At 54.8% G+C, this 18,748-nt stretch overlaps 1 protein-coding gene across 1 annotated transcript in view; it reads right to left on the reverse strand.

Annotated features, from left to right (window-relative positions):
* Positions 1-15,441, reverse strand: part of TNR (tenascin R) — an 81,590-nt gene extending 66,149 nt beyond the window's left edge. The window contains exon 1 of the mRNA XM_076339640.1: positions 15,383-15,441. The gene's annotated coding sequence lies outside the window, so the exon portion shown is untranslated. The remainder of the gene's footprint in view (positions 1-15,382) is intronic.
* Between the last annotated feature and the right edge of the window lie 3,307 nt (positions 15,442-18,748).

The following is an 18,748-nucleotide window of genomic DNA, read 5'->3' on the forward strand; positions in this document are numbered from 1 at the left end:
GGTAGCCGGGGCAGCTTTCCCAAGATTCCCGGCAGCCAGAATTCAAGACCAGAGGATCATCAAGCTGAACATCCTCAATACATCACCCTGTTACTACACCCCGCTGGCTGCTCCAGCACTGAAGGTCCGTGCTTTTCCTTGGCCTCCCTGTTGCGACCCCATCACTGCATCCCATAAAGTTGCCTCGCATGGCCCTGCCTGTATTTTTTCCACCTCCTTTCCCTCCCCAGAGGGTGGGAATTTTCCTCTTGCTGATTTGCGCCTCCATTGCGTCATTTTGTTTTAGCGCTGACACTGGTTGTGCTCACCCCAGGGAAAGGCTAAAACCCCAAGCTGCTGCTTCAGGGACTGGCCCTCTGCCAGCCACGTGCTGCCGACTCAGCCAAAAACCTGCACCTGTGCTGAACAAACCCAAACCTCTCCCACCATTGGGGTCAAATAAGGGAAATTTCGGGGATTCATTTTCTCCCTGCTGCCCTATCCCCAACCCTGTGCTCCCAACCAAGTCCCCATGCTGGGAACAGCACACTTCAAACTTCAAAAAAGCCTTTTTTTAGTATACAAATCCCCTGGCTCTTCCCTCTGAGCCATTAAGGTGGCAATAAAAAGGTCGAGGAGTTGGTCATGACCCCACGGGCATCACCTGCATCCCTGGTGGGACGGAGCCATTTGCAGCCCTGCAAAGGTTTTGGGGAGGGGAAGGCACCTTTTTGGGGGGTTCAACAGCTGGATTGGGTGTTCACATCTGCTAATTGCTCCTTGTGATAATCATCGCTGGGGATTCCCCCCTCCCCTCTGTTTCCTCCCACCTTGCTCTACATCATGCCCCAGATGGATCCATCCCCTGCGGAGGGGTCTCTTGCCCAGTGGGACCAGCAGTGACCCAAGGATGCTCAGCTGAATGGAGCATCTCATGCCACGATGGGCACTTTTGATCGGCTTTGCCATTTATTTTCTATTCTGGGAGACTGTCTTTTATTTTTTTTGCTATTAAAAAGGCTCAGGAAGCATCCCGCCCAAGCTATCTCCTTCCCAAACCCCATTAAATTCTGCATCCCTGCCAACCCCCCTTGCCGAGCAGCAATCTTGTCTCCCACCGGTAAGGTATAGCGGGACCATGCAAGACCTCAGTGCCCGGGAAGCAATTCCAAGCAATCCAAGCAATTCCAAGTAATCCAAGCATTTCCAAGCAATTCCCACTCAGCAAAGGGTTGCACTGACCCTTATGATCAGCTCAGGAGTGCTGCTGCCTGCTCGGCTTGGGCAGGGTCCCTGCAGGCATCCAGGGGATGTCTCTCCAAATCCTGTATCATGGAGGATGCCCATCAGTCATTCCTTGTGGGGTGGAATGACTTTGGAAGGTCTCAGCTGCACCAGTGTGCTCCCCCGCTGCTCTCCTGCTGCCAAAGGCTGCCTGCCCCCTGCCCGCACACTCAGTCCAGGATGGGAAAACCCCATGAAGCTGCCTGGGGCTAGCACAGCTCTGTGTCCCCTGCAGTCCCTGTGGCCGTCCCGGGGGATGTCTCCCTTTTCCCCCATCATCCTGGCGAGCCCAGAGGATAATTAGCAAGTCACGAGCCCCACAGTCACAAAGTCAGGGTGGCACTCTGCCGCAGTGTAAATTACAGGGAAATGGGGATTTTGGTATTCAGCTGCAATGCCATCATTAGGGATAATCAAGAGGTGCCCCTAACAGGGATGTGGCTGCGGGGTGCAGGGAGGCAAGTGGGGGAATGAGAATATAGTAATTACTGGGAAATTACAAAGTAATGAGGGGCGATTAACGCTCCTGGCCTGTGAGGTAGCGGGGTGGCACTTGCAGCCATGGGCTTGGGACACCACGGGGCACCAGTGCGGCCACCCTGGGGACCAAGCATGGCACGGGGGATGCGGGCAGCTGCCAGGCTGCCTCCACCCCAGCAAACAGGAAGTTAAAGCTTTCCCTGATGTGAGCAGGAGCTACTTCTGCAACCAGCTCCTGCTGGAGGCTGGGAGCTGGAGATCTGGCTCTGGGCTTGTCCCAAGTGCAATTTTTCATACCAAATACATCAGGGCATAAACGGAATGTTCCCCCCCCCCCCCCCCCCCCCCCCCCCCCCCCTTTGCATTAAAACATTTGTTTCCAGGTGGTGGCAAGTTAAAAAGGAAAGAAGAAGAAGGGGTGCAGGTCCCTGGAGCTGATGGTTGAGGAAGGGCTGGTGGTACCCACATGTGTCACGAGTTGGCGGCACCTCTGCCAGGCTGAGCCCAGGGCAGCCGCACCTCTAGGAGAGAGCAAAGAGCTGAGAGCTTTGCTCTCTGCAAAGCCCTGGAGGTGATGCAGCAAGGTGAGAAGCTCTCTTGCTAGGGACAACCCAGCACTGGCCATGTAATTGGGGTGTCCCAGGCACCATCACCCACCAAGCTCTAGAGATCCCCACAACTTTGGAGTGGAGCCAGAGCCAGCAATTAACTAACTGCGTTTGTGCCTCCAATCTCATTTGGAGTGAATGTTTTACCAAGGTCAAGCGGCAGAGAATGTATTTCTGTAGCTGTCTGCAGGATTTGGGAGGAAACCCCCTCCAAAAAGCTGATTTTTCATGCCAATTTAATTTTTAGCCTGTTGAGGATGGCTGGTGGTCCCTCCTGAGTCTGCTCAGGTTTTGATCCAGGGCATCCCAAAGCATCCCACCCTCGGATGCAGGAATTATTCTGGATGGCTGACAGGGTCTGGGCACAGCCACGTCAGCAGCTTAGTGGGATCCGAGGAAGGATTAGACACCGAAGGGGATAACAAGAGAGGATAAAAGCTTAGAGGGGATAAAAGCCCCTGGTGCATCAGGGCGTGAGGCAAATACTAATTGCCCTGGGTCCGGGAGGCAGTTTTTCTCTGCAAGGGTGATCTATGGCCGCAGGCAGGATGCTGCTGGCAAATTGGTGTGGCCGCATCCCACAGCCAGTGCTGTTCCCTAGAAGCAAAGCTGAGGTTTTCCCCATTTTGGGTAGAAGGATATGGATGTTCACGTGCAAAAAATACTTGTAAGTGAAAATAAGTTTGAAGAAAGCATCCACAGCTCGGCATTGGTTAATGGTTCAATTTATATCCCAAAGAATTAGATCTGCTCTAATTCCCTTGGTGTCCCATTTAATATGACCCTGAGTGTTGGTGTCAACTGGGTAAATGATGAATCCCGCTGGTTTCTGCGGTGGGGCGTTCCCAAAATATGCTTATTTTAGGGGGAGGGGAGCCCACGCTGGACTGGATCTCAGCAGCCTCCTCCATGCCAGCTCTGCAGGTCCCATGCGTGCATCCTCCCAGCAGGAGCAGGCAGCGGCAGCAGGCAGCCCGGATACGGGCAGAGGGATGTGCCACTCACCCCAGCTCCCTCTGCCTCTGTGAGCCAATTTCAGGTCCCTCATGCCTTGTCCCAGCTGATGGAGGACTGTCCCACCGGGTGGGTGGGGTGGACCACGTGCCCCAATGTGATGAAACGTCTGTCTGCACCGGGCATGGTAGAACCCAAACTCCTGGGTGGGGGGAAATAAAAGCCACTGGTGCCAACCTGCTGTGCTTGGTGGCCTCATGTCAGGCAATGGCTTATTAAAAAGCCATCAGCGGCCAGGCTGCCACAGGCCATATGCTGGGGGAGAGGAGACATGTCTGTGCTGGCACCATCTGGGCATGGTTTGGGGGGTCCCTCCGCCTGTACCACTGGTGGTGTGGGTTGGACCCTTCTCTGGGTCGGTGGTGCTTGGGGGTCTGCATGGGGCTGGATGGCTTCAAATCAGCACTGGGGAGATAAGGACCAGCACTGGGTGGGAGGGCAGGTCCTCCACTCTCTGCGGCGTGGTCTCTGACTGCAAATGGTGGTGGCATCATCACCCTGCCTCAGATCCCACTGAATCTGGGAGAAGAGTGTTTCGCCAGTGCTGGGATGGGCCTTGCACACACAAGGATCATCATCCATGGGCTGCTGAACGGGCTCCTAAACTCTCTCCATGCTCAGCCAGGCTGCACAGGACTCGGGTATGAGTGAGCCTGCCAGCAACATGCATACGTGCGGGATGCAGGGACGGCACACATGTCCCCTCCTCCAGCTGTATTTAAAATTAAGATAATGCCTTATTCTTCTCTGCAGCACGATCAGCCCCATCTCTGCTCTGCTTTACCCGGCCTGGGGCAGAGGAGAAGAGCTTTGCTCCCAGCTGAAGGGAGGCACACGCCTTCCCCAGCTCCCAAGTGGTGTTCATCAAGATGCTCATCCTGCTGCTTACACAGGCCACACGTGCACAACACCCCAGTGACATTAGAAATCTGGTTTTCCTGGCTGGATCTTGCTCTCCCATCAGCTTCACAGGATCTCACACCAGGATTTCTCCTCTGGTTACGCTGGGAGCTGAAGGGGATGTGCAAGGGCAGGACTGAAAGACAGCGCTACTCCTACCCGAGAGCTGGAGGGTAGGACCCTCCATTTGGACCGAGGCCAAAATACGGATGAGTGAGAATTCACCTGGGATTTAACAGGTATTTTTGAGACCAGATGTAAAATCCAAGCCCTCGCTATTTACAGTCGTTAAATGTCCCCCGGTTCATTCTGCAAAGGGTAGGCACATTAACCTGCTGGCCCAGCTGCCCTCTGCTAACCGCATCCTCATCACACAAATTCCCCTGACATTTGAAACTGCTCTTTTTTCCTGCTGCCTACTCTCGCTTCCCAACCCAACATTTTGAGGCTGGGCATTTGCTTCTTGTCTTTCCTAAGGATCTTATAGCATAAATGGTGCTACAGAGGAAGAAGAAAAGATGCATTATCAAAGCATCAGGCATAAGGATGTCTCCAGCATGAAGAGATTAATTTTTGCTCCAATTAGTATCCTAAAACTGCAGGGAGAAGCAGGCGGGCAGAACACCACCCCTGCCAGGGCTCACCACTGCCTGTTCTGCCTTCGCCACCTCTCCTGCCAGCTCCCATTTCCATGGAAACCTGCCCTCCTTGCTCCTTCCCCTGCCTGCACTCCTGCTAATTCAAGGAAATCAGTTGCTTTCTGCTCCCTGAGGAGTTGCCTGGACCAGTTGGAGACATCCCACCAGGGCAGGCAGTGATGCTTCCCTGCCTGCCAGTACCTGGAAGCCCCTGCCCACCACTAACGGGGGTCTGTGCAAAGCTTGGGGTGGGTGCATACCCTTATTTCTGCTCTCTGGTAGCTTGGCCAGGGAAGGGCAGGATCCCTCCTTATCTCTGCCCCTTTCATCTCCTATCCTCCCTCCTAGTCCTTTCCATGGTTGTCTCTCCTCTCCCAACCCTCCTTATCCCTCCTCCCCCTGTCCCTCTCACCAGCTTTGTTTACATCAGTAAAACACTTGTCCAGGTCAAACACAGTTACCTGATAAACACATTTCCATTGATTGCTGGGAAGAAAAACCCTCCAGAGCAGCAGATTCTTTGCTCTGGGGATCGATAACACCTCCAAATCCCTCTTATTCCCCCCCAGCCCTCCAGCCTGGTGAGGAGGATGTGTTTTGGGGATCCTCTTAGAGTGGAGGCAGGAGGGACCCCCTTCTGCAGGTATGGGATGTAAAATATGACACCTGAAGCAGATATATGATATAATGCACCTATAAATCCACCTGGGAGACTGAGAGCAGGGCACGAAGGGCTGACCCCTTCATGCTGCACCCATGGGTGACAAACCACCTCCAGCTGCTTCCCCAGGCAAGCATCCCAGAGCATTGGCACCTGCACCCATGTCCATGCAGGCAACCCATCGCATCCCGCTTCTCTTCCCTGGGCCTGCCCAAGCATTCCCGTTTCATTGTGGAAACCACGGATGCTCGGGCACTGCCAGAGCTCTTCCGACGAGCCCCGTGGCTGGGGACAGCAGGCAAGGTGCTGCCGTACAGTGCCATATAATGGCTGGAGTCCTGCAGGCTGCTAATGCACTTGCGATGGGGAAGCTCATGCGTCGCTACAGTGAGTGATTTAGCCGTAAAGCCGCAATCGATAAAGAGAAATTTAAAGGGATTAAGCTTTCTGCCTCTGCTGCCAATGAGATGCTCTCCATTAGGGCATCCCCTCCTGGACCGCATCGGCTGCCGTGGGACCTCGCTGGTGAAACATGTGGCCGTGGGTACCCACTGAGACCCCCCGGGTACCTGAAGGGTTCACTCGAGAGGATTTTTTTTAGACTAAAAATGCTGAATGACATATAACCTACTGTGCAAAACGATGCTTCACCCACCTGTCCAGTCAGTGGTTCACCTGCTCTACAGCAAAACACACAAGGCAATGCTGGGAAGCATCACAGCCCAGCAAGCCTCGCCATTTGGTGTGGGGAGAAAACAAATTAAGTTATAATAATAATAATTAATTAATACATTAAAATGATAAATAATTATTTGGGCTAGGAAGAAATCAGCCCAAGTGCTCCATATGGCCTCTATAAACTACCGGAGCCCTGACCCGAGGGAGACAGCCAAGTGCTGCGTGGCAGAGCTATAATGAATTCAGAGTTTCCACCAGGCTTTAATAAAGTCCTTCTGCAGAGGCTATTAAGGGAACTAAGTTGAGAGGTGAAAGTTTGTTATGGATCAGAAATGGTCTGGAAGACCGAGAAAAAGCTAAAAGAGCCAAGCAGTGATAAAGGCATCCGACAGGGTGGAAAGCCTGGGATATCTCCTATGGGGCACGTGCCCCAGAAAGGGGAGGATAGAGGGGGCTGGACCAGCTGGACCACGTCAGGGGCTGCAGGAGGATGTGCCGTGCCCGTCCTCATGAGCTGGGTTAGTTTTAAAGCAGAAGCTAAACCTCATTCATCTCCGGTGTGGGCGTTCATTGAAAATGAAAGCTGTCTTTGATGCTGATAATGCTGATGCCATCTCCCTCCTGACAGCATCCAGCCTGCGCATTAACAACACAGCCCTTAAACTGCCCGCAAAAGGCCAGGTTTACCCTGTCTCAGCCTTATCTATGCCACTAGGGACCCCACTGCCGGTCAGAGCCCGTGTACCACAGCTCCAATGCAGATTTTCACCCAGCTCCGTCCCTATTTTCAACCCACATTGGCTCAGGGGGTGCTTTGGAGGTGCCGTGGGGACATCCCTGCCTTCCTTGGGGCACCAGCTTCATGTTTACCCCTTGCTGAGAGGGCAAGGATGACCTTTCCCAAAGGCAAAACAAGCCCCTGGGGTATCCAGGAATTGAGGGGGGGTTACACCCCCCAGGCCCCCCCAGTCCCACCCAGCTTCATGCCTCTGAGTCCCAGGTGTGAGGGCTGCAAACCCTCGGCGCTTCCGAAACCCTGCCCTGCTGGGATGGATTTTTTTAATTGGATTGTGACAAACATTTAATACCTAATAGAGCTCACACTGGCACAGTTAATTAAGAAGGTGACTAATCCAATTCACTCATGGGAGCGCAGGAAGAGAGGAGCGGGAAGGAGGGAGCCTGCGTGCGTGCAGGGGGCAACAGCGGGGAGGGAGCAGGGGATGAGGAAAAATCAGCTCAGCTGCTATCGCCCTTCATTTCATTTTGTGTGCGTGCATGAACGATGAAGAAGGACTTTTCTTCCCCGTTTTGTCTTCCTCTTGCAAGCACTGGAGCTGCTGGGTGAATGCTGAATTCTCTCAGGCTCTGTGTGAGCATCACGGATGTACCAGCCCGGAGGAAGGTAGAAATTCATGGCAGGTTGGGCGCTGGCAGCTGAAGGCTGCCTGGGGCTCAGTCATAGAGATGCCCATAGCCCAGATCTTGCTCTTTATTTTAAAACACCCCCCAGTTGGTTTTCCAGCTCTGAATGGGATGCTGAGACCCAGGCACCCCAGAGCATCCCCCTCTGCATGGGACCCCGCTGTGGGGCTGGTCCCAGGCACGTCGGGCTGGCAGAGCCAGCTGTGGCAACATCTGTATGCCACTCACTCCCTGTCCCCCCGGAGTTGATAAATAAAACAAGTGGAGTTATTTTGGCCCCAGGGACAGGGCTGTCTCCTGGAGCACAGAGCTGCTCTTTCTCCGTCTCTCCGTGGTGCCGGAGTTCATTGTTATTCCCCAGTGGAGAACAGGACATGGATTGAGCCGAGGTCCCCATCTGCAGCGGGCAGCAGGAGAGAGACTCTCTTCATATTAGTGCCTAACAGCATCAATAGCGCTTTTAAATGAAGCCCCAGGGGGGAACAAAAGGCCGGAGTGAGGAAGAGCATGTGGGCAAAGCTGGAGAGGGATGGGGGAGACAGGGACAGAGCTGGGGGAGGAGAGGGGGAGTGAAGGATGAGCTGGAGAGGATGATGAGGGGGGAAAACAGAAATGAAGTAGCTCTGTATAAACTGTGTTTCCTACCGAAAACAGGGCAGCTGGAGGACCTCAGGATGCAGGTGGCAGTGCCACGAGTGCTGGGTACCGGCGATGCTGGTAACATCGTCCACCTCCAGCTCGGCCGTTGCCCACTGCCACCCACCCAGCAGGAAAGTGCCCCACATGTTAATCAATGTCCCGCTGCAATTAGTCTTCGTTATGCAAGGCTAGCGAAAGGAGATGATGCTTTAGCAAAATGACAAGCGGATGGGTTAAAATTGGGGAGGAAAAAAAAACAAACAACCCAAAGGAAAACCAACCTCTGTCCAGGGATGCTGCCAGCCTGGGGCCAGCGGCACCCACAGGCAGCACCAAAAGCACCCACCAGGACCCCATTTGTTGTCCCAGGGTGCACGGGGTGATGGGTGCACATGGGGAGGAGGTGATGATTCGTCAAGTGATTAATGAGGAATTACATGGAGAGTTCATCCCTCCTGTGGCTGGGAGTGAAAAGCCTCCCCAGGGCGCTCCCGCATCGTCCTCTTTGCAGGAAATAATTACTTAAGTTAAAATTATTTACTAAATGAGGCAATTCTTGGAGTGCTATCTCGGACCCGTTTGCCCAGTTTACTTTGTTACTAGTGCTACATAATAAATTAACTGTGTAGTTAAAGATAAGTTTAATGCTGGTGCTTTGCAGAGGGATTTTCTTCTAAGTCTCTGTGCAGGTATAAACATCCATTCTAAAAACACACGCATGTGAGCGTTGTGCGAGGAGGGGCTGAACCCTGCGCTGCGGCCAGGGGCAGAGACAGGCAGGGCCAGGCAGGGCCAGGCAGGGTACTGATCCCCCATGAGAAACATCAGGTCCCGTTAGCACCAGTGTGTCCCCTTGGGGAGCCCCTTTGCCCCCCCAAGGGACAACAACCAGATCGAACGCAATCAATCTGCATTTTAATTACTGTCTGTGGGGATGCTGAGCCATCTGTGGGTGCCAGCAGCCAAAATCGCCTCTGGTGAGGCTCCATGCTCCCGTCCCCCACGTTATATAGTAGGGACATGGGTGTGCTCCATCAGTGGGACCTATTCCCAGCTGCAGTGCTTGGCAAGGCAAGGCTGCAAAACCTCACGGGGATCAGAGGACTCATCCACCAAAAAAATAAGGAAAATAAAAAAATGTGCTTTAGGAATCCATGTTTTCAGAGATTTCTGCTGACTAACATGATTTCAGCCAAAACGGAGGAAGCGTGTGGGGAAATGGCTCAAGAGCTTCACCAGGAAATGTTTCCCTCCTGTTGGAGACGATGCTCTAGGACCGCAATGGTGGGACTGGACCCCCAAGGGTGGGGACCACGAGGGGCTGCATGACCCAGGGCACGCTCTTCCGCTCCTGCTTGCTCACCCATCCTGCATTCACCACCACCCTCCAGCTGGGGAGCACAGTACAGGCAGGGCTCTGTGCAGGCAGGGCTCAGGGGTCACCTCCCCTGCTAGTGATGAGCTTGGAAAGCCAAAGCCCAGCCTTTCTCCATGCTGGCTGTTGGTGGGGCAGCCGTCTCTGAGCACCTGCCTGCACCCGTGGGCAGCCTGGCATGGTCCAAATGCATTGGTATCGACTCAGCAATCAATTTTCAAATCCCAGGCAGCCGGGCCAAGAAAGAGTAATTACGCCGGCCAGCCGTGTCCCCCAGCTAATGCAAATGGAGCAGCTTTCTCCAGGGACTCGGCCTCCACGCCAGTGCGCACTTTCACATCCTGGGATGGAGAAAGCAGTGTTGGGTGGGCAGAGTTAAGGCTGTTTTCCTTCCTCCGGGGAGGATATTTGCACTTTGGGGGGAGACCCAGCACCTACTGGAGCATCTCTGCTCCCCAGGCACCTCTCCAGCCCCATTCACAGCCTCCAGCCCCGCACTATCCCAAGCGGGATCTTCTCCTGAAATGAGTGAGGAGAAGAAGAGGAGGGAGCTGCCCGGGGCATGAAGGACAGAAAGCTGAAATAATTTCTCCCTCCTGTGATGCCTCTCATGAGTGGAGGGGAAGGAGAGAGACAACCCCTTGCCTCTGCCAGACCCCTCTCCTGGAGGACAGCCATTACCAAAGGACATTTCTACACTTATAGTAGCTACATGCACTTTGTTTCCCCAAGGTGTGGGTGATTTTGAGGTCTCCTCCAAAAGAAGAAGGAGTTCCGGCCAGGCCAAGGGAAGTGAGGTGGGTTGGCAACATCCCATACCCACCCAGATACCAATTAAACACTGCCAAATAATTCCTCTAACAATGACCCACACAACCACACGCTAGCAGGAGGCTTCAAACCTCATCGTCCCGTGGTGGCTCACCATAGAGGATAAGCGCTGGGGCTCTGTCTGCTCTGGGAAAAGAGATGGGGAGCAGAAATGCCTGCCATAAAGCCCTTATTTAGCAAAAAAACTGAGAGAGGGGCAGGAAGGAGGCAGTAGGTGGTAGCTGGGATGGGTCCTAGCTTGTCCTGGGACATGGTGCCCCCAAAACCCAAGAGCTTTTAGGAGAAAAATGTTCAGATGAAGATCTCTGCTTGCCAGACCTCCTAGAGACAAGGACCTCGGCGAGCCTATACTGCCTCTGCTGTCCTTTTTGCTGGAGGTTTTGGGGGGACCCAGACCCCTTCCTACACCTAGCCACCCCAGGGAGTGTGGGGGGAGAATTTAGTGTCCCTGAGATTTCCACCCCACTGGCAAATCTGGCAGAAACCGGCCATGGGATATCAAATCGCTGCCTGTAAGGATCCCCAGCGTGGGGAGGAGGAGAGGGGACGTGTGACATCCCGCAGCTGTGACACCTCCACCCACCCCGTGTTTTCCCAACCTCTGCTGATCCAGCTGCTTACGTGCTGGCAGGACCAGCTCACCACACCAGCTTATTAAAAGCATTATGTTTTACTGAAGGCAGCTGTTGAAGCTGGGAGACATAAGCAAGGCAGCTGCCAGCACCTTGCCAATGCCTGCCCTGGCTTTTCAGCTCCCTGTTTCCACCTGCTGCCCTGTGGATGCTTTGCTGGGGAGAAACGTTCTGGTTTATGGAAATGTAAGACTTTGACATTGCAAAGCATCAAGGAAAATAGAGGGGGGGAAAAAAAGAACCAAACAATTGCCTGGGCCTCATCAAGGAGCTTCTGGGAGAGATTGCGCTGGGTAATTATAAAGGGAAAATAAAATCAAGCTCTGAGATGAGGATGACAAGCTGGAGGGGACTGGGAAGGTGCAGGAGGAGAGGTGCTCGCAGCACCCTGTGGCAGCCTGTGGTTGGGAGGTTTGGTGCTGAGATTTTGGCAAGGAAGGATTTTCCTTTGAATATTAATTTGGTCGGAAAACTCCCCGAGCAGGTCTGGAGGCCAAGAGGCAGGTGGGGATGTGATGTCTTGACAGGCAGTGCTGAGCCAGCTGCTGGCTTCAGCTGCCCGTCCCTGGGCTGGAGCAGTCCAACTACTCCAAACTTTGGGGCTATTTCAGGGAATACCATCACCAACAAATTTGTGCAGGGACACTGCTGCCCCAGCGGGAAGGGGCTCGCAAACCCTCATTTGGCCAGGGAATAGTGGGGAGGGATGGAGGGGAGATGCCCTTTACAAACCCCATAAAACCCAATTGAAGCAGCTCTCCTTGAGGGTTGCGGGAGCAGAGGCAGCCGATGGGGACAATCTTTAACTAAAGGTGAGGTGAAATGGTGCTGAGCACCCCGGGATTCGTTTCAGGCACATCAGTAAGGAAGGCTCAACCTGCCTTGTGAGACATGCGAGAGAGCGCTGGGGAAAAAAACCCTGCTACAAGGGGTGGACTAACGGCACCTGCCAAACCTGCCCCATATTTTCCATTTTATTTTTTAATTTCCTATCCCTATCCCTTATTATTTCCTTATTTTATTTCTTGCACAGCAAGGGTGACACCGGGCTGAGAGCAGTGATGTGGGTTAGGGGAGATCAGGAACTAGTCAAGCCGTCGAGCAGGTCCCATGGAGACCTTGAGCTTCAAGCACTTAATGCCATCAAATTATAGCAGCCACCTCCCAGTAACTCCAGCCAGCAAACTGGGTATGGTTAGAGACCAGTTCCTGAGAGCTGGGAGAATCCAAGAGATCCCAGGCTTTGCCCTTGATGGGATTTTAACCCTGGCCTGGCCATAGGATGCTGGTCCCCTGGCTGGCACCACCCTACGGGGAGAGGCAGCGTCTAACGACATTGACATTTTGTTTCTCATTACAGGCGCAATTAAAAGGAGAGAGGATTACAGGTAACAGCCGTGTCGTGCCCCTGTCCCTCGGCCACTGCATGCTGCCTTTATCTTTTCTGCCTGGGCAGTTCCATCGATGGATCGACTTCTTCCCCCGCCTAATTTATGGCTCCTTTATGTTTGTTTATATAATATGGTTAAACATCTACTTTACACCCTGCATGCTTGTACTCACTAATTAGCATTTTTCTCGGCATTTATTGCATTTGCTACGCACTCAGGCAAGATGAACGGGAGCAGGGAGAGGGCTGGGAGCCCCATAGACACCCTGCGCTGGGGGCAGGAGCCGCAGCCCCCAGTCCACCCCAGACTAGCAGGTTTGGATGCCTGCCCCCCCCCAGAGCTGCAGATGAAGCTGTTGGCAGCCAGAGCTGCAGCTGTGTCAGGGAAGAGCTCCCCTAGGATTTATTTCTGCCTCCTAATGCGGTCCTTGAGCTGCTTTAGGGGGGATTGGGGAGCCTGGAGCATCACCATCAGGGGAACAGCAAGATATCCATGTGTCCCCCCATGGCTGCTGCCTTGCGGTGACAAACCATCCCTGCAGCCTTCTGTCCTCCCCCTGGTGATGCTCAAAGCTACCCGCCAAGCCCCTTCTGAGTGGGTTTGGGGTGCAGGGCAGGGAGTTCTCCAGGGGGGAGGCTTGAGCTCCCCTGTACCCCACGAGCAGCCCCCTGGACACAGCGGAGCACAGCCTGTCCCTGCCCACAGAGCCACCTCCACTCACCAGGAGCTGAGCCCAGAGGAAACCCCAACCTCAGCCCAAAATAGACCTTCTCCTCAGCCTTGGTTTGCCAGGTTTTACAGCCAAATCACCCCCAAGCACCAGCATGATGAGACCTGGCAACTGGCACTGTATCTTCCAGTCCTGGCAGTATGGATCTACATGTGGATCCATACCACCCTGGGGCCTGAATCTGCTCTGTGGTCCCAGTAAAAGCCCCAGCCCCTGAGGACTGACCACCTCTTGCTGCCCAGGTACCCTGGAGGGGACCTGCCCTCTCGGCAGGCTGGCAGGGCCGGCGATGCTCCATGGCCCCTCTCTCCCACCGAGCCCGCCTATCCGGCATCCCGTCCTGGGGGTTCACACCCCATCGCTGTGAGCACAGACCTGAAAGTCAAATAAACAGCCAGGCTCATGGTCCACCAAAGGTACAGGAAAACCCCCTCCGACCCCCTCTGCCTTCCTGCCCATTCCCTGTGCTGCAGTTTCCCTGCCTGCAGACACAAGTCCCACGGGGGTGCAAGGGGCGGGGGGGTGTGGAACGACAGCCACAGGGATGCAGCCAGCAGAAAGCAACCCCCAAATATGGCCCTTCCTTGAGACCCCAGTGCCACTGCAGGAGGGGATGTGTAGTCTCAGCCAACACACAGACAGGAGCTTACAGCAGCAAGGTGCTCCTCATTTCCAGCCAGGAGGGCAGGATACAGGGATGCTTCTTCCCCTCAGGCTCCGCAGTGCCTTGGTGAACCCCCTGTCTCTCCAGGAAGCATCCCCGCACTGGGCTCAGCCTCCTCCACCTCTCTGGACAGATGGATTCTGCCAGAAGCTGTAACAGGTAACTGCTAACAAAGCACACCTAATTAACGCGCTCCTTGGAAACACCCTCACCGTCCCTTCCTCCAGATGCTCGGCCACCCCTCCGCTCAGAGGCGACCTCACCAAATGAGTGCTCCGTGCTCTGGCTTTACAAGTTGCAGCTCAGCGAAGGCTCAGGGAGCATCCTTCAGCCCAGAGCTCTCAGATGGCCCCTTCCAGGGCAACCCCAAGGGGTCGGCTCTCCTAGAGCAAGGCACTGTCACTGCCTGCAAGGTATTCCTGAGCAGGCAGGAGGGGAGGCAAAAATCACATTCAAACTTTGGTGAATTGAAGCAGAAAGCTGGGGTTAAGGCTCAGCAGAGGGCCTGAGTGGTCTTCGTGTCTGCCAGCAGTATCTACGGGCAGACGGCAGCCGTGTGCTGGAGGAAAGACTGCGCAGGGTTGTTTCCACCCCGCCTGGAGTTAGGGATGCTGCTTCCCCAGCGGCTGCCAGCACGGCCCTGGAGGGAATCGGGCTGTGCTCAGCCCTCAGCAGAGGGGAGCCGTGGGCAGGAGGAGGGAGGGAACGGGGTGAGAAGGAGATACGAAGCATGGGCTTGATGGGGAGAGGGGGTGAATGAGGCCCCCCCAGCACTGCCTGCGAGTATGCAGCAAGAAACCTCCTCCCCTCCCCGAACTGTCTCCTCTCTCCGTATGACGCAGGTGCCAAGAGCCAAATTTCTTTAACCTCATTCCAGCAACAAAAGGAACTTGCAGAAAGTGCAGGAAGCTTTCGTCCCCCCTCCACACCCCACACCCCCCCAACCCCACCCCACCCCCCCTCTTTTCCCCGCACAGCCCCCCGTGGCCGGGCCGGGGGGACGCCGCACCGCGGCGGGGGAACCGCGGGTCCCTTCCCACCGCCGCCTCCCTCCGCGCCCAACTCCGCGCCTCGCTGCCCGGCCGCGGGGGTGGAGAGGGACACACACACACACACGGAGCACAGACGGCCGGGGGCCGGGGCGCGGCCGCCCGCGGGGCTGGGATGCGCGGAGCAGCAGAGCGCGGCCACCCGCGGAGCGCGGAGAAGCGGAGCGCGGAGCCTGGAGCGCGGCGCCGCGGGGCTCGGAGGCGGAGCGCGGAGCTCGGACCTCGGGGCGCGGAGCTCGGAGCGCGGAGCTCGGAGCCTGGAACGCAGAGCCCGGAACGCGGAGCTCAGGGGTCAGAGCTCGGAGCCCGGAACGCGGAGCCCGAACGCGGAGCCCGGAGCTCCGGAGCGCGGCCGCCCGCGGAGCGCGGAGCGCGGAGCTGTCCGCGGTGCTGAGGACACTCACCGGGCCGGGCCGGGCCGGGCCGGGCCGGCGCCTCCTGCCGTCGCCGGGAAGAAAGTGGGGCGGCCCCGCTCCGGCGGGGTCCCCGGGCTCGGCCTGGCGCCCTGCCTGGCGCCGGCAGCCCCGCTGGCTGCTGCGGCGGAGGGAAGCGACCCCGGGACTGCCTCGCTGCCGCTCCCTCCCCTGCTTAAATTTCAGCAGCTTGGGTTTTTTTCCCCCCCCCCCCCTGTTTTTTTTTCTCTTGCTCTCCCCTCTTCTCCCTCCGCTCCGGGCTCTCCCAGCACGCAGCCACCTAGTGGGCACAGGCGGGAGGAAAATCCCACCCGCAAACCCACGCGGCACCGCCGCATCGCCTCCCACCGCCGCCCCGGCCGGCCCTGCCGCCCCCGGGCTGCCCAGCGGGGCCCTCCCCGCGTCCCCGCCACGGCCACGCACCTCCCGCCGCCGGGCGTCGGCTCCCGAAGGAGCGAAGTGGCTGGAAAAGGAGGGGCCATGCAACAAAATGGGATGCAAAAAGAAGTGAGAGTCAACTGAGTTTGGCCTCAGCCTTACTGGGCTGTGAATGTAAACCAGCGTGGCCACAAAAATGGTCAGAGGGCTGGAGCACCTCTGCTATGGGGAAAGGCTGAGAGAGTTGGGGTTGTTCAGCCTGGAGAAGAGAAGGCTTTGGGGAGACCTTATTGCAGCCTTTCAGCACTTAGAGGGGGCTTATAAGAAAGATGAGGGCAAACTTTCTAGCAGGGCCTGTTGTGACAGGACAAGGGGTAATGGTTTTAAACTAAAGGAGGGCAGATTTAGACTAGGTATAAGGCAGAAATTTTTTATGCTGAGGGTGGTGAAGCACTGGCACAGGTTGCCCAGAGAGGTGGTGGATGCCCCATCCCTGGCAACATTCAAGGTCAGGTTGGATGGGGCTCTGAGCACCCTGATCTAGTTGAAGATGTCCCTGCCCACGGCAGGGGGGTTGGACTAGACGACCTTCAGAGGTCCCTTCCAACCCAAACTATTCTATGATTCTATAACCCCAGACAACAAAGTTTGGGTCTTGCCCCCCCTCCGAAGTTTAATTAACAGTCACTGGTCTGGGGGGGATTTTCTACCCAGCTGGGAGGTTGGGGTATCAAATCATACATCACTGTCTGGACAGGGGAACAGAGCTGCTTGGGGAGAGACAGCAGCAGCTTCAGTGCCAGCAGGGTGGGGCGCTGAGGACCCTCCTCACTCTTGTCCCTCTTTGAGGATCACACCCAGCTCCCTTTCCAAGCAGGAAGGAGAAAAAGAGCCACACTGGCATTATACGTTGCCTCCAACCAGCTGTCAGACCTTGGGGAAATGGAAGGATAAATGGTCAAGCCAGCAGTAGGTATTTTTACACCTGTCCTTACTTAACTTGTTTAAAAAGACCTGAGTTCAGCACTCCCCACTGCTCCTGTACAGCCAGAGACAGGCCTCACCAAGAACATGGGAAACAAGCCTCAGTCCCCAGTGGTCACTGCCTCAAATACAGCCAGGAGAAATTTTCAGTCGAATTTTCTCTTTGCAGGTTGAGAGCCATTGAAGCCATTTGTGAATTCCTGACAAATTCTCCCAATTACCATCACTCAGCCAAATAATGTGGGAAAGATGCCGAAGAGGCTGTAATGTTACATTTTAACATATTTGGAGTGCTCTAATTCCTTTCAACATCAGAACCTACCTGAATATTCAAAGTAATAAGACTCTGAAAGCTTTTTGCTCAATGACGAGCAGCGTTGTTGATGGTAGAGGTTTTTTTTTTCCAGCTAAGCTGGTGAACCGAAGTTGAAAAGAGCAATTCAACCTAATTCTGCACACAACTTTAGACACAGTTTCCACAGGCGGCTCAAACATTTTCCTGGCAAGCTGCTCCGTCAGCTGAGAGACTCCCGTCCAGAGGAGTTAAACCAGACCTCCCTTAGTCACGGTAAAAAAGTGGCCCTAAAAGTATCCATGACTCCCCACATCGCTTTGGGTAAATTGCCTAATCTACCTCCTACCTCCGTAAAATGGAAGCTCATTGAGAGATGTAAAGCCCATTAATAATGATGAGATGCTTCAGCTCTGTAGATAAGTGCCCACTTAGATGTATAGGGAGTCATATACCTGCACCTACGCGCACAGACGTCCTACACGGAGTGAAACCCACAGCTCCAAGGGAGTAGGCAGTGATTTTTGATGGCCTCAGACACCAGAGCTAATTAAACCTGGTTGAGTTACACCCAACGGGTGCCACCAGTGAGGTGGCACACAACCTTCCCAACTGTAATGCAAAAGCCTGAGTTGGAAATTACGTATTTCAGCCACAAGAAAACTCCCTCTTTGGTTTTACAGATGTACCAGCAAGACAAAAATTATGTTCCTTGGACTATGCTGACAGAAAAAAACCCACGAAGCCATATGCCAGCAATAGATTGAAATAGCTGATGAGTCCCTCCTGGCTTTCTCCACCCAGGCTCCTTGTTGTGGTGGGAAAAAGGACCTGGCTGTGCCCTGCCTTGGATGCTGAAATCATGGCAGCTGGAGAAGAGGAGGTCACTACTCTCCTTCACCTTCCTACAACGATGACAAGCTTGCAAGTCAAAGTCAAGGGCAACATCCCTGAAAGGCATGGCTTTTTGACCATGACCATGCATGAAGGAGAGGTTTCTCGCCCAAGTCCCTCGGGGCACGGTGGCTGGGTGTAAAACCGGCCCGCTTTAATTCCCGTGGTAATGAAGGTGCAAGGAAAAAGCAGGGTCAAGCAGGGCCTAAAGCTTTCACCGCCTGCCTAAGAGGATCCTTAATGAAACCCGTGGTGAAGCTGAGGAGCAACACACAAAATCCCTTGCTCTTAAACGTACTTCAGAGCAAAATACACCCCCAAAATGGGAAACTTGCTTGTTTTTTAGCCAACAGAAGAAGTTTTCCAAGGGACACCTCTGGAGGGGAGAGCATGTGGCTTGCATGAGGCATGGATGGTCTGAAGGGATCCCTGGGGACCACTCTGGGAAAAACTAGAGATCTTCGTTTAGAAGAAGTCTTTGGGGAGATCATTTCAAATTCCTTTTCACCCTCTGTTTTGCTCATGCTGTTTCCAGCTCTTTGGGGCTCTGGGCCATAACCACCCATATAGCCCGGGCACCCTCATGCTTCCCGAGCCTGCCTTGCTGGTGCCAGCGGGAATCGAGCCTCAGCTGGACACCCCAGGGGTTTCCATCCCTGCAATAACACAGTGCATTAGGGAAAAGCACCCTCCAGCAAACAAGACCCTCTGGACTGGCCTGAAAACCCCAGGATCCCTTCCTTGTGTGGTCCTGTTTTGGGAGGTGCTCAGCAGTGAGCTGCCACTGTTTCCATCCCTCCCCTCCTGCT

This window comes from Aptenodytes patagonicus, chromosome 5 (assembly GCF_965638725.1).
Source record: "Aptenodytes patagonicus chromosome 5, bAptPat1.pri.cur, whole genome shotgun sequence".
In the NCBI taxonomy this organism is placed as follows: domain Eukaryota; kingdom Metazoa; phylum Chordata; class Aves; order Sphenisciformes; family Spheniscidae; genus Aptenodytes; species Aptenodytes patagonicus.